The sequence below is a fragment of the Suncus etruscus genome, chromosome 12 (assembly GCF_024139225.1).
Source record: "Suncus etruscus isolate mSunEtr1 chromosome 12, mSunEtr1.pri.cur, whole genome shotgun sequence".
Lineage (NCBI taxonomy): Eukaryota > Metazoa > Chordata > Mammalia > Eulipotyphla > Soricidae > Suncus > Suncus etruscus.
The window spans coordinates 46,601,243-46,615,790 of record NC_064859.1 but is presented as its reverse complement, the minus strand read 5'-3'; the positions used below and the strand labels follow the sequence as shown (position 1 = coordinate 46,615,790).

Below are 14,548 nucleotides of genomic sequence, written 5' to 3'. Positions count from 1 at the left end.
TTACAAAGCAATAGTTATCAATGCAGCACAGTATTGGAAAAAAGACAGATCCTCAGATCAGTGGAATAAGCTTGAGTATTCAGAGAATGTTTCCTAGACAATCAATTAATTTTTGGTAAAGGGTCAAGAAATCCAAAATAGAGTAAGAAAAGACTCTTCAACAAGTGGTGTTGGCACAACTGGTTAGCCACTTGAAAAAAAAAGTGAACTTAGACCCCCAGCTAACACCATGCTCAAAGATCAAATCCAAATGGATTAAAGACCTTGATATCAGACCTCAACCATAAAGTATATACAGGGGTCTCAAACTCGTGGCCTGCGGGCCGTTTGTGGCCCTCCATACAACATTTTGTGGCCTGCGGCCTGCCTCAAATATCACAGTATTCGCAATTATTTGCTTACTGAATAATCGCAATAAAAATCGCATTAGTAAGAAAAAAATCGCATTAAACATTCGCATACCCCAAGCAGTTCCGTTCGGGGTATGCAAATGTTTAATGCGATTTTTTGCGATTTTTTTTTTACTAATGCGATATTTTATTGCGAATATTCGGTAAGTAAAATCCCTTATGCGGCCCTGCCTCACCCCGACTTTGCCTCCTGCGGCCCCCAGGTAAATTGAGTTTGAGACCCCTGATATAGAACAACACATAGGTAAAACACTCCATGACATTGAGACTAAAGGCATCTTAAAGAAGGAAATAACACTCTCCAAACAAGTGCAAGCAGAGATAAACAGATGGGAATATATTAAGCAGAGAAACGTCTGCACCTCAAAGGAAACAGTGCCCAGGATACAAGAGCCACCTACTGAATGGGAGAAATTATTCACCCAATACCTATCATATAAGGGCTAATATTCAAAAAATACAAGGCATTGACAGAACTTTACGAGGAAAAAAAAAAGCATCTAATTCCATCAAAAAAATGGTGAGGAGAAATGAACAGGCACTTTGTCAAAAAAAGAAATACAAATGGCCAAAAGACACATGACAAAATGCTCCACATCACTAATCATCATGTAGATGCAAATCAAAACAACTATGAGGTATTCTCATGCCACAGAAACTGGTGCATATTGCAAAGAATGAGAATAAGCAATGCTGACGGGGATGTGGAGAGAAAGGAACTCCTATTCACTGCTGGTGGGAATGCTGTCTAGACCAGACTTTATGGAAAACAATAAGGAGATTTCTCAAAAAACTGGAAATTGAACTCCCATTTGACCTGGCTATATCACTCCTAGGAATATAATCTAGGAACACAAAAATACAATTAAAAATCCCTTCCTCACACCATTATTTATTGCAGCACTATTTACAATAGCCAGATTCTGGAAACAACCAAGATGCTATTCAACAGGAGATTGGCTAAACTAACAGTGGTACATATACACAGTGGAATATTATGCAGCTGTCAGAAGAGATGAAGTCATGAAAATTTCCTATACATAAATATACATGGAATCTATTATGCTGAGTGAAATAAGTCAGAGGGAGAGAGATAGACACAGAATAGTATCACTTATCTATGGGTTTAAATAAAAAACATAAATACATTATCTCAATAATTCCAGGGACAATAGCATAAAGGGCCTGAAGGACCAGCCACAATATGAAGCTTACCACAAAGAGTGGTGAATGCTGTTAGGGAAATAACTACACTAACAACTTGCATGACAAAGTTAATGAATGAGAGAAGTTGAATGCCTGTCTTGAATACATGTAGGGTGGGGAAGGAGGAAGATCAAGGGCATTGGAGATGAGAATATTGCACTGGTGAAGGGGGCATTCTATTTATGACTGAAACCCAACTACAATAATGCTTGTAATTATGGTGCTAAAATAAAGATTTTATAATTAAAAAAAAGAAAATTTGGTCACTTAATATTTAGGTGACATATAAAAACATCTATGTTGATTATTTTGAATTAAAATGACACATTATGTTCTACTGATGATTTCATAATTGAATGAAACAAATAAAAAGAGGTAAATGCTTTATAATGTAAATAGAGCTCTGCTAGGTCTGATTTATAGAGAGTCCCTTTGACTTTGTCAGTTCAGTAAAAATTCAGGACTGAACTCGTTTTCTTCATTCATTCCCTGATTATGGAGTTTGATTTTTAATTGATATTTGATAAATTTTTCATGTGGGACAACAACATTTTGGAATTTAAGAATTGTTTTTCCTAACAATTTTAGTTTGTTGTAGAATATAGCATCAAACACTATTATTATATGCCTAGTACTAATGTTTGATAATATTTTATTATATTATAACTACATATTAGATTAAAGTGTGCAATATCACATTGTTACTAAAATAATCATTTGATAACATATCACATAATGCATATGCATTTATGAGTATGTGGCACAATATTATCAAACAACAATCACTATCTTAGTGCCCTCAAACTTCCACCCTTGTCTATAGGACCTGTCCTGTCCAATATCCTCCCATTGGTAGCCCTGATTCTTCCATTAGAGCTCTGCTTTCATTAAACATTTTTTATCCCTTTTCTTTGTAATTTTGTACACTAAATATGAGTGAGATCATCCAATATTTTTCTTTCTCCTTCTGACTGATCTCACTTAATATAGCACCTAATTATATACATAAGATTTTATGTTTCCTTAAGAATGGGTAGTATTGGGGCCGGTGAGGTGGTGCTAGAGGTAAGGTGTCTGCCTTGTAAGCGCTAGCCAAGGAAGGACCGCGGTTCGATCCCCCGGCGTCCCATATGGTCCCCCCAAGCCAGGGGCAATTTCTGAGCGCTTAGCCAGGAGTAACCCCTGAGCATCAAACGGGTGTGGCCCCTCCCCCCCCAAAAAAGGAATAGGTAGTATTGTGCTTGCTTCGGCAGCGCATATACTAAAATTGGAACGATACAGAGAAGATTAGCATGGTACCTGCGCAAGAATGACACGCAAATTCGTGAAGCATTCCATATTAAAAAAAAAGAATGGGTAGTATTCCATTGTTTATATTATTTCATAACATCTTGAGCTACTCATCTGGGCCTATGGCCAGATCTTGGCTATTGTAAACAACAGTTCAATGAACACAGGTATTCATAGTTTTCTTCTAATTAATGTTTTTGTGTTCTTTGGACAGATACCTCAGACTAGAATTGCTGATCACAAAGTAGTTCATGATCATGAATGTCCCAAGGAACATGAGCACTAATATTAAAAGGGCCTAGATGAAAGTTAGGTCTTGAGGCTCACAAACTGGCACTATGAGTCTACTCTATTCTAGACACAGTTTTGTTCATGACTTGATAACATGGGACTCGGGGAAGGGCATACTGAAGACTCAGAGATTCAGTAATGCATGTCTTCTGGAGCTGAAAGGGATCACATCAGTGTAAAACACTACCTTGTGGCTTGCTACCAGCCATTTATGGGCTCAGAAGAACTTGGTCTGTTTAGCTGCATTAAGTATCCCTTCTCAGCTTCGAGTTTGCTTGCCATTAATTAAAGGGTAATTAACTTGGATCATCTCAGGAATTTAGCCTCAGGATCTGTTTCTAAGAAAAGAGATCAAAAATGACGTTTTCCAGCACAAATCCCGAGATGATGCCAGCACCTCATTCTTTTTTTTTTTTTTAGCAGCTCATTCTGAGCCCAAAGTATTTCTTATAATCTCTGACATTCATTAGCTATAGTAACAATAGTAAAATAGGGTCTAGTGCTGGCAAATTTGTATAATATTTCTTATTTCCAGAACAGTGCTCAGTCCTTTAGAATCTTCTTCCTAGTTGCTGTGTTTTCAATGCAAAGTTCTGCATTTTATTTTTAAATTATTATTATTATTATTGGACAAGCTGAGAAAGCTTTATTGGCAACAAGCTGACAAGAGAGCAGACTAATGTCCTCAAAATAACTATCTTGTCCACAGAGTCAAGAGTAAATTTTTTAAAGATAGTGATCTCTTTGGCAGTATGTCCACTAAAATTGGAACAATTCAGAGATGATTAGCATGATCCCTGTGCAAGAATGACATGCAAATTCATTAAGCACTGCTTATTTGAAAGAAAAAAAATTTAAATTGAATAAATGGAAGCAATCTCTCCACCATGTGAGGAAAAAAAGAGAAAAATAGTAAGGGAAAATAAATAATCAGTCATCAGCACTAAAGATTTTGTTTTTAGAACTGAGCTTACATTGGATGTTGGTGGAATGACCCTTGGTGCTGGTGAAGGGAAGTGGGCTTGGTGATGTGTGTGGCTTTGGAACAATGAACACATGAAAAGTATGATGAACAATATTACAAATCTGAGTAAAAAAATGATTACTTACTGAGTAAAAATTATGACTTACTGTGTAAGTAAAATTATTTTTAACAAACAAAACAAAATAAGGCATTTATGAAAGATGAAATAAGGAAGAAAGTGTGGAATCCATCTTCATCCTCCTTTTTTTCATTCCTCATTGCTTCATCTCTCTCCTCCTCATCACCTCTTCTCTCTTCTCTTTCTTCTTCTTCTTCTTCTCTATTGGCTCTCATCATCAGTGGCCTCTGTTTAGCTGTATTTTATCCCCTAGCTGTTTTTACAGTGTGCCTACTCCCCATGTGGTCATTTGATTAGAAAGACCAATTCTAATTAGTATGAACTTTTAAGGGCTTGTAAAATGGGATCCTGTGTCATTATGCTAATAAGATGTTCAATCAGATTGGTTATGCCCTTCTAAGAATTTATAAAATGACCAATTAAAGATCTTGATTATGCAGTCCCTTCGTCCTTATTTCCTCCTTACCAGACTGAAAACATCCAAATAAGTTTTTGTGATTAATCCTAACTAGAAAGTACTGCCTATTCAACCATTTTGAAAGCTTGAATGAGATGGCTTCCTTTTCAGCAAAGCTAATAAAATTAATGTTCACTTTTTATTTATTTTCTATATGTCACATTAATATAAAACAAGAAAATAAACCAATATTTTTGATTGTCAGGCAAACAAGGACCTGATAGAACAAATATTAACTACTAATGCAAGTTCAAGTAAATAACATATGACATGTTGACTTGATGATATAGGTATTGGAAAAATTGAACAAATTAGATAAAATTAACTTAAACCAAAGATTAGCAATTTCAGTAAATTTCTTCTAGTTTCAATAATAGATAATAATATGGTTTGACCTAAGTTAATAGGTGTGGTGCTATAATAGAAACCATTTGATTCTGTGCTAGAACTATAGATGGAATGGCACTATTACTAAAACTATGATTCTTATATTTCTTCTTTCAGAGAAAGAAAAATTATATGATAGTGAACTTCCATTTTATTTTTTGATCCTATCCCAGGATTTCTATGAGCATAATTTAAGAAATCATCTTTAAATGGAGCCTGAAAAATTTCATGTAGAGCCTCTCAATAATAGAATTATAGAAAGGCTCAAAAATGGTATGTAAAAGAACAAAAGAAAGAAAAAACTAATAAAACATCCAATACTTTCATATTTAGAATTTATATATTATCTTTTAATGCATTTATATAAAACTAAAATTTAGTACTATCAAAATTAACAGTGAATCTTAATTAAAAATGCTTCTCCCTATCTTTCAACTACTCTTGAATCTTGGAATATCTTTTTTTTTACTCCTGTTTGATCTACCCTTTGAATAATAAAATACTTTTATCACTAAAAGTATTCTAAAAATGAAACTTACAAAACTGGAGATATAGCTCAAGCTGTACAGCATGATTCCTTGAATAAGCAAAACCCTAGATTTGATCCTGGCATTGCTGAGGCCCTCTAAGAACTCATAGTAGCCTCTTGGCACTACCAGAAGTAGACACTATAGAGTAATTTAAGAAAAATGTAATGCTCAGAATCTTATCATTTACAATACAATTTTATTTTTCATTCAAAATCACAATTTTACTTGAAAGCTCTGCTCTCTAAATATTATAATGTAGTCACTATCATTTTAAACATGTTATATGTAGAGATAAATGATACATAACATGTTATATTTAATTACTATCATTTCTTCTTGTTTAGAAAGAGAAATAATTTAGCACGTAGAGTGAGTTGCATGTGGTTGACCGGGGTTCTATTCTCAGCACGCTATATGGGCCACTTAACACTACTCTAAGTGATCCCTGAATATAGAGCCAGGAGTTAAGGCCGGAGTTCCATTAGGTGTGATCCCAACATGAAACAAAATACCTGGGGCTGGAGAGATAGCATGGAGGAAAGGCATTTGCCTTGCATGCAGAAGGTCAGTGGTTCGAATCCCGGCATCCCATATGGTCTACCAAGCATGCCAGGAGTGATTTCTGAGCGCAGAGCCAGGAGTAACCCCTGAGTGCTGCTGGGTGTGACCCCCCCCCCAAAGAAACAAAATAACTAATTTTCTGTTATCTTTCCCACAAAAGGATCTTGGTTAGTATAAAGCCTTACCTGCTAAGGGTGAGCAAATATTTATTCCTGAGAGAGCTATCCTATGCATCACATAGATTAATATTAGTAATTCCTACTGAATATCGAGGTATCCAGAGACATTAAAGGAAACTTCCGTGTTTTTGACACAGTTCTGTCCATCTGCACTATAGAACAACAATCCAAATTTCTCTTGGTAATCGAGATTTGTTTTTTCCTATATTAGTTACCTATTATTTATAGGAGTAAAAACATAAAAGATATTCCAAGACACTTTGTCCTTTCAGTTAAATGAAAACTCTCATGACCAGGTGACAGATTTAATTTTTACTTTAATGAAAGAATTCCATCTCCTGATTAAAGTAGTATTCATTATTTATTATAGAAACAAAATCTCTCAACCAATAAAACCTAAAGTTAAATGCATAGGGAAAATTAATGAACAGTGCATTTCTCTTAATTAGTGGATTATGTGTAAAGCAATATACAACAGAGCTTATACTCATATTGGAAATTGGAAAATATCCCCAATTTTTTTAATTTTTATTTTTTAGCTGGCATAATATCACTTCAGGAAGATATTCAATGTTTATTTGGGTTTTTATGGAGGGGTCGGGAAATTTGCTTAAGATTCAAGAACTATATGGTAACAACAGTAAATTGTATGATTCCCATCATGCACTTTTGTGGCTTTCTAATACGTTTTTCGGTCAGAGTAATATTGTATGGAGCATCTTAATGATGAATACAGTTCTCCCCAATTCTCCTGATATTGATGCAGAGGGAAGCATTGGAAGCAGGAAATGACGATCCAATAAAAAACGTTTTATTTCCACTGAGGACAAGATCATTTATTGTTTCAAATTAAATATTTACTATTTCTGGAAAAAGCCTGATACTATAGTTAGTTAAGTTGCTCAGAAATTGTACCCTATCAAGAAGTCTAACTTTACCCCTGCTGTTAGTTCCTGTTAACTCAACAAAAATGTAAGTCAAGTAGTTTTTGTAAGAAAATTTGCATATTATTAGGTCCTTGCCAAGGTTTTATGCTATTTGCATATATACCCTGTGATGAAGCACTTGAGAAAGTAGGAAACTACCTCCTTGATAATTTACATAGATCAGGTATAGTGTACACATTTTTATCCAGGAGTTAAAAGTACTATTTGACATCTGCCATTCTGGAATCGCATCATTTTTAAAAGAAATAGGAAAGTATATTTGTAGTTGGCCTTTTGCAATATCAATTCCAGACAACAAAAGACTGTCACACACATAAGTGATTTTTACTGTATGAACTAATAATATAATCAAGTCCCTGTAATTTGATCATTGCTTTAGCAATTATAAAATCATTAGTATTTCTTTATATCTATACTCTATTCTTAACAGATAAATTTTTAGACTCTGTACTTCCTTTATGATATTTTATTTAATGTTCTGAATGTTCCCTGGTTATGTTTAGGAAACATGTTGGTCATAACTAAATTTAAGTGATAAAACATTCTGTTATTATATACCTTTTCTATGCCTTGGTATAGATTATCTTTTATCAGGATACGTATGTACTCCCCTACACTCTCATAACATTGACTAGATTCTATATTTGACTTGATATGCCCATAAATAGCTATTGAACTTATGATAGCATATTCAATACATACTCTGTAGATTGCCCTTTGTTCCAAATCTTTATATTTCATATCCTTTATTTCCCAAATTTTATAAAATATAAGTAAATATACCTCACAATTATATTTTTAAAAATATATATGTCCCATGTTGGTTAGATTTATGTAATTACCTTCTTATATATGCCCAAAATCTATTTTATATTGTAAACTTGAACATACAAGATGTGATAGAGTTTCATTAATATGACCAACTAACCTACTTATACATCAGCTATCTACTTGTTAATAACATACCCTTATGAAAGGTTATTATAGGATTATTCAAACAGAAGAACAATCAAAAGCATTAGATTTGTGGTGTTACCATTCATTATAAATGGAAGTTCAGAAAAAATTTATGAGTTCAAGTTATTAACACTTCTTCCAGGTGTACTTAATATTCCCTTTTTTAGGGGATTTCTTATTTATCTAATCACATTTACACATATATAAATGCTCCTGAAGTTAACTTAAGATGTAGTGAAGTAAGCAATGCATTTTATATTGTAATTCTGGGGTTTTCATTTTTAGATATTAAATAAGATTAAAGATCTCCTTGTACCTACAATAAAATAAATTATTTTGAGAACACAATAAAATATTTTAAATTTCCTCACCTTTCTGTAAAGAGATCTTGGGTTTATCAGCTTTCCTTTATAAAGATCAAAAATCAAAAAACATCCTTGACCTTTTTTGTCAAAAGCATTAACCATTTGTTTTGACTTCAGTAGGCATTTCAACAATATTTGGTAAATGAGAAACCACTACATGTAATTTAATTAGCATAAATTATTTACCCACTCTTAGCAAAATTATCAAATTCAAGCTCAATGAACTACATAAACCAGGATGATATATTTGAATTTTGATTCTCCACAAACCTGAAAAAAACAGAAAGCATTCGATTTATCTCAAAACAATGGGCATTAATTTGGTCATTTATTTTAGAAATATGGAATATTTTATTATAATATCTGAAAAAAACTAAAAAGGAGGATTAAATAATTATGAAATGCAATAATTTTGAAAAGCGACTTCCTTTTCCAGTCCCTTAAAAACAAAGGGAATACAACAGAACACAACATAATATTCTCACCCAATTTTAGCTAGATTGACCATGATCCTGCAATTTATTTCTATAGCTGTAGAACAGAAATCATCGACACTACTGAAGCTGGGTGAAAAAGCATAGAATTGCTCAAAATACTTTGATATGAAGAGAAAGGTAGGAAAAGAAAAATGGCTTTTCCTTATATCAATTAACAATATATTGTTAAATATATTCAGTTGGAAGAACAAAAAATTGAGAAAAGGCCAGCAAGGAAGAACCCTAAGAAATTACTATGTAACATCCAGAGCAGAGTGCAGTCAACATAATTTCTAAACATCTGGCAACTACATCTGTTTATGTCCTTTTTCTTTCTGAACCAAGGAAGAATTTTTTCTTCTCCCCTGAAATAATTATAAAGCTTTAATCCAATTGCTAACCACCTTAGATTAAAACTAATATAATACCATTGTATTCCCTCAGAAAGTGGCAAATCGAATAATATCACTATTCTACGGCGAATAGAAATAGATGAAAAGCACTTGACAAATAAATATGTAATATAATTTGTGCTGTTAATTAGAGCTATCAAGAAATGTGAAGTTTCTAAAGGAGTAGAGAGAAAGATTTGAAAGCCTTTCTTTAGAGACATTGGAGTTTACTGAGAAATGATGCATATCTAAAAAACTAATGAGAAATGTGTCACATGTAGTGAATGTTTTGGTGTGATTAATATTTGGCTCAATGATCTTTGAGTAAAAAGTGGAACATTGTAGTGTGATGGTAAAATCATTATCAGTTGAAGGTTTAACTAAAAGGTCTGGTTCTTTTAACTGGGGGAACAATTCAAACCAAGAGCTATAGTAATGGGTCAAGAGAGTTTCTGTCAACAAAAGAAGTTACTTTCAAGACTTGAACAGAGTAAACAACTGCACATTGTCCACATTGAAAGATATAAGATAATGATGGGAAAAAAGTAAAAATAGTGAAAAAATAATAGTGAAGAAAAAAAATTTGAGCAACACCCAGCGGTGCTCAGGGGTAATTCCCTAACTTTGTGGCTCAAAAGTCGCTGCTCGGCAGGCTCCAGGGACCACGTAACATGCCGCCGAGGATCAAACCCAGGTTTGTCTAGGATCAGCTGTTTGCAAGACAAACGCCCTACAAGCTGTGCTATCACTCCAGCCTCAAAAATAGTATTTTTTTTTTTTAAGGAAAGAATAGTGACTCACGTTTTTTAGAAAGGATACAAGTTTCACACTGGTGGACAAATGATCCCTTAAGTCCCTTTCTGGCCAGGGTCACTGAAGCACACTCCATTTAATGTATGTAAAATGTTAACAAAGATTTATTTAAATTTTCTAGCTACCAGCTGACCCTAAAGACAAGATGGTGTGTCCAAACAAATGAACATGATAAGAAAGAATCCATTCTCAAGGACCAAAAATATGGATCAAGTGGTACAAGAGAAAATCTTGATTGTATAAACAAAAATTTCTGTCTTAGGTACAACATAGACTATTATCCCCCCCCACCCCCCACCCCCCAAAAAAAAAACACCTCTGGATATGACTCTGGTTTTTTATCAGTGCCAATAAATCAAGCACTGTGAGCTGAGCATTGGGAATATCAGTTATTTAAGATACAGGGCACATATCTATTAGAAAAGTTTTATTTGATACAGAGTTTTAGTACAAAAGGTAAGTTTTTGTATTAAGGAAAATATTAACTTAAATTTAACAAAATTCTAAAGCTTTTAAATGTGAATGATTGATCAAAATGTAACATTATTGTTGGCATCCTTTCCCTTTGGTGAACAGAAAATACTAAGTAACTTCCTTTGAATTACTGCCCATCCAAAGTATACAATTCAATATTTTATAGTATATTCATGGCCATACAATGATCACCACTATGCAATTTAGTACCTTTTCAATCACTTCAACCCAGGCAACCTGTACCCATTAGCAGTCATTCTTTATTCTACTAGCTTCTTTCTCTTTTGATTTGCCTATTCTGGACATTACCTATGAGTGCAATCATAAACTATGTAGTCTTTTGTAATTGCCTTCTTTCAGTTCTTTTGGAGGTTAATTTATATTATATATAGCAAGTATAATTACATTACTCCCTTTTTATTACAAAATATATTCTTTTTTATGAGTGTGCCACATGTTTTTAAACCCAGCCATCAACTAATAGACATTTGGGTTGTTTCCACCTTTCAGCAATTATGTCTAATACTTCTATGAACACATGACGATTTGAAAGCTACAGTGTTAGAATTCCTCTTGGGTGTTCAGTAGGTTAGAATGGCTAGATTTTAAGTTAATGGCATATTTAACATTTTAAAAAAATTGACAAATTATTTCAAAAGTGACTGCACCATTTCACATTCTCATCAGCAATGTATGAGGGCTTCAATTTTTCTCTATCCTTGCCAGGAAAAATAACTATTGCATTTCATCAAGAAATGGCCACTACCACAAAAGAGCAGCACCTAGTTTTATTCAGAAAATCTCAAGTTCTTTTTCTTATTGTATCCTAGAAGGAGAATAAGAACTGTGGAGGGAAGTCTTGGGAACTTTGTGATAAGGGGAGAAAACTGTGTGCATCAAAACCACAAATAGAGTCCAAGAAATAGTACAGTAGGCAAAGTGCTTGCATTGGATATACTCTACCAGGGTTCCATCACTGACATCCCATAAAGTTACCTGAGCCTGCCAGGAGTGATTCATAAGTGCACAGCCAGTTGTAACCTTTGAATATTACCAGGTGTGGCACCAAATAAACAAAATTTACAGATATAATTGAGCAGTGCTATCTTATCTTCTATCTTTATAAAGAATGAATATACTTCTTGATATATAATCTATTTAACTTTAAGTTGAAACTGTTAATATTTTTGTTTAGATAAGTATTATAGTTTCAAGTATTTATTTTTCTGTACAGTTTTGCTTTGATAATAAGCCATTTCAATATTTAAATACATAATTTTATTTAAAGTTTAATTTTACTGAGTAAATTTAAAATATCTAAATTATACCTCATGTTCTAATAATTTAACTTCATACTTAAAAATTAAGTCTAAATGATTCTGGAGACCAGCTCTTGCCAGGTATGGGGTTTGGGGAGGCCCCATACCGGAGCCCTTCTCCCTAGCCTGGGGAGTGCTGGGAGGCTTGGTAGGCCCCCAGCCATCCTTGTCTTTTTCCCCTGACTCCAGGCCTTCCCTGGGTGCCAGCTCAGATGGCCAGAAGTGGGTTCAGGTGGACTCTTAGTGGTCCTCAGGCTTCCCCCCTACCTCTCCTTACACTAATGGAAATGCGCTTTGGGAGGAGGGCGGGCCGTTTTAGTACTTGTTTATGTTGGGATAGTCACTGGAAAATTTTTCTCCTTGTTTTTCTATTGATAGTATTGTATGCATATATTTTATATATCCATAACATCCATCTTGTATTGTGACCTTGATACTGCCCTACAAATCTCATTTATAATATTTTACTGCCTCAGTCCCAACCCTTATTTCCCCCCATTTTCCCATGTAGGTGCAGCTCATGACATGAAATTCACCACATAGAGTGATAAGTGCAGTTATAGAAATAACTACACTGAAAACTATCATAACAATGTGAATGAATGAGGAAAAAAGAAAGACTGTCTTGAGTACAGGTGTGGGTGGGGTGGGGAGTAGATAGATCTGGGATATTGGTGATGGGAATCCTGCACTGGTGAAGGGGGGTGTTCTTTACATGACTGTAATCATACAACTACAATTATATTTGTATCACGGTGTTTAAACAAAGATAATTTATAAAAAAATAAAATTATTATTTTTTTCTGGCGGGCACACTCAAGGGTGCTCAGAGGTTAATACTGGTTCTTCACTTAGTGGTCATTCTTGGCAATGCTCGGATACCATGTGATGCTGAGGATCTATTCCAGGTGGACTGCATGCAAGGTCTAAGACCCTACTCACTGTGCTCTCACTCTGGCCCTAATATTATTATTCTTATAAGACACCTTATAGATTATTATATTTAATAACCATTTAATCTCAACCAGTGTAACTTTACAAAGCATCTCATATTTATAGTTTTTACATGCCAAATGTCAATACAATAATACTGATTCTGTCAAAATAATGCTACTAAGATTACAAAATGAATGCCTATTATAGAAACAAGTATATTTTCTATGAAAGCTATATTTGTCTTCCTGTTTCTTACATATATCCTGATCTGCAGAATATACAATGCTAAAGTCTATATCCCTTTTAAAAGATGTTTTATTTTGGAGCTGGAGTGATGGCACAGCGGTAAGTCATTTGCCTAGCATGCTGCTGACACAGGACGGATCTGGGATTCCCAGGCATCCCATATGGTCATCCAAGCCAGAATTGATTTCTGAGCGCATAGTCTGAGAGTCACAGAGTGTGGCCCAAAATAAAAAAAAGAAAGAAAAATGTTTTATTTCTGTTTGGGGGGAGGCTTCTGGTCATTCTAATGTATTATTCCTACCCTCGGTGCTGAGAGTTGGTTCTAACTTGCTAACCATGTAGTGACAAGGACAGATACCAGTGCATACAAAGTATGAACTCCAACTTATTGATCTATTAGAGATTCCAGGCTCTAAAGTCTATGTTTTAATAATTTTTACAACTAGGGGTCTAAAACATAATATAGAAGCATATGAATCTTTCTTAGCAATCTAAAATAAACACAGTCATCTTCAGATAACACCTCATTGTTGTTTAAAAGCTAATGCATGGTTGGAAGAATATTGAATTTATTTGTTGTATTATTTAGACATCTGGAATCTAGGCAGTGTGTTGGAGGACATTTTAGAGAAAAAAATTTGTGACATTAGAAAGAACTTTCTAATCTTTTCTGTCCGTCAATGGACACATTGGAAGCAGAAACAGCTAATCTCCTGCAAAACAGATCAGTGTTAAAATTCCCAGGCATTTTTGCAAGACCTAGAATTCAGACTTACAAAAGATCTAGAATTCAGACTTACAATAAACTCTTTAAACATTTATGGACTGTTTTCAGTAAGAAATATATATATATGTCTATATGTATATATACATATACATATATATCTATAAATATATATGTATATATACATATATATATCTATATATATCTGTCTCTCTAATTTTGGGCCACATGTAGTTGTGCTCAGGACTGACTCCTAACTGTGTGCTCAGGGATCACTTCTGGTAGTGCTCAGAGGAGAGCCATGGACCAAACTGTGGTCTGCTGCATGCAAGGTGTGTACTTTAATCCCTTTACTATTTCACTGGTAAAATACTTAAAATATGTTTAAATATGCTTAAAATAGATAAAAATAATTACTCTTTTTTAGTCATATATTTTCTTCATTGTGGCTACTTATATTTAATTCTTCTTGATGCTTTGAATGC

General features: G+C 34.0%; 2 non-coding genes and 1 pseudogene across 2 annotated transcripts; 2 read left to right on the top strand and 1 right to left on the bottom strand.

Moving 5' to 3' along the window:
* Window positions 1-14,548, bottom strand: part of LOC126024534 (small integral membrane protein 8-like) — a 1,114,930-nt pseudogene that overhangs the window by 50,653 nt on the left and 1,049,729 nt on the right.
* LOC126025152 (U6 spliceosomal RNA) lies at window positions 2,854-2,960 on the top strand. Its single transcript, XR_007501197.1, has one exon. It is a non-coding gene; the product is annotated as a U6 spliceosomal RNA (small nuclear RNA).
* Window positions 3,936-4,039, top strand: LOC126025289 (U6 spliceosomal RNA). The gene has a single exon (XR_007501315.1). It is a non-coding gene; the product is annotated as a U6 spliceosomal RNA (small nuclear RNA).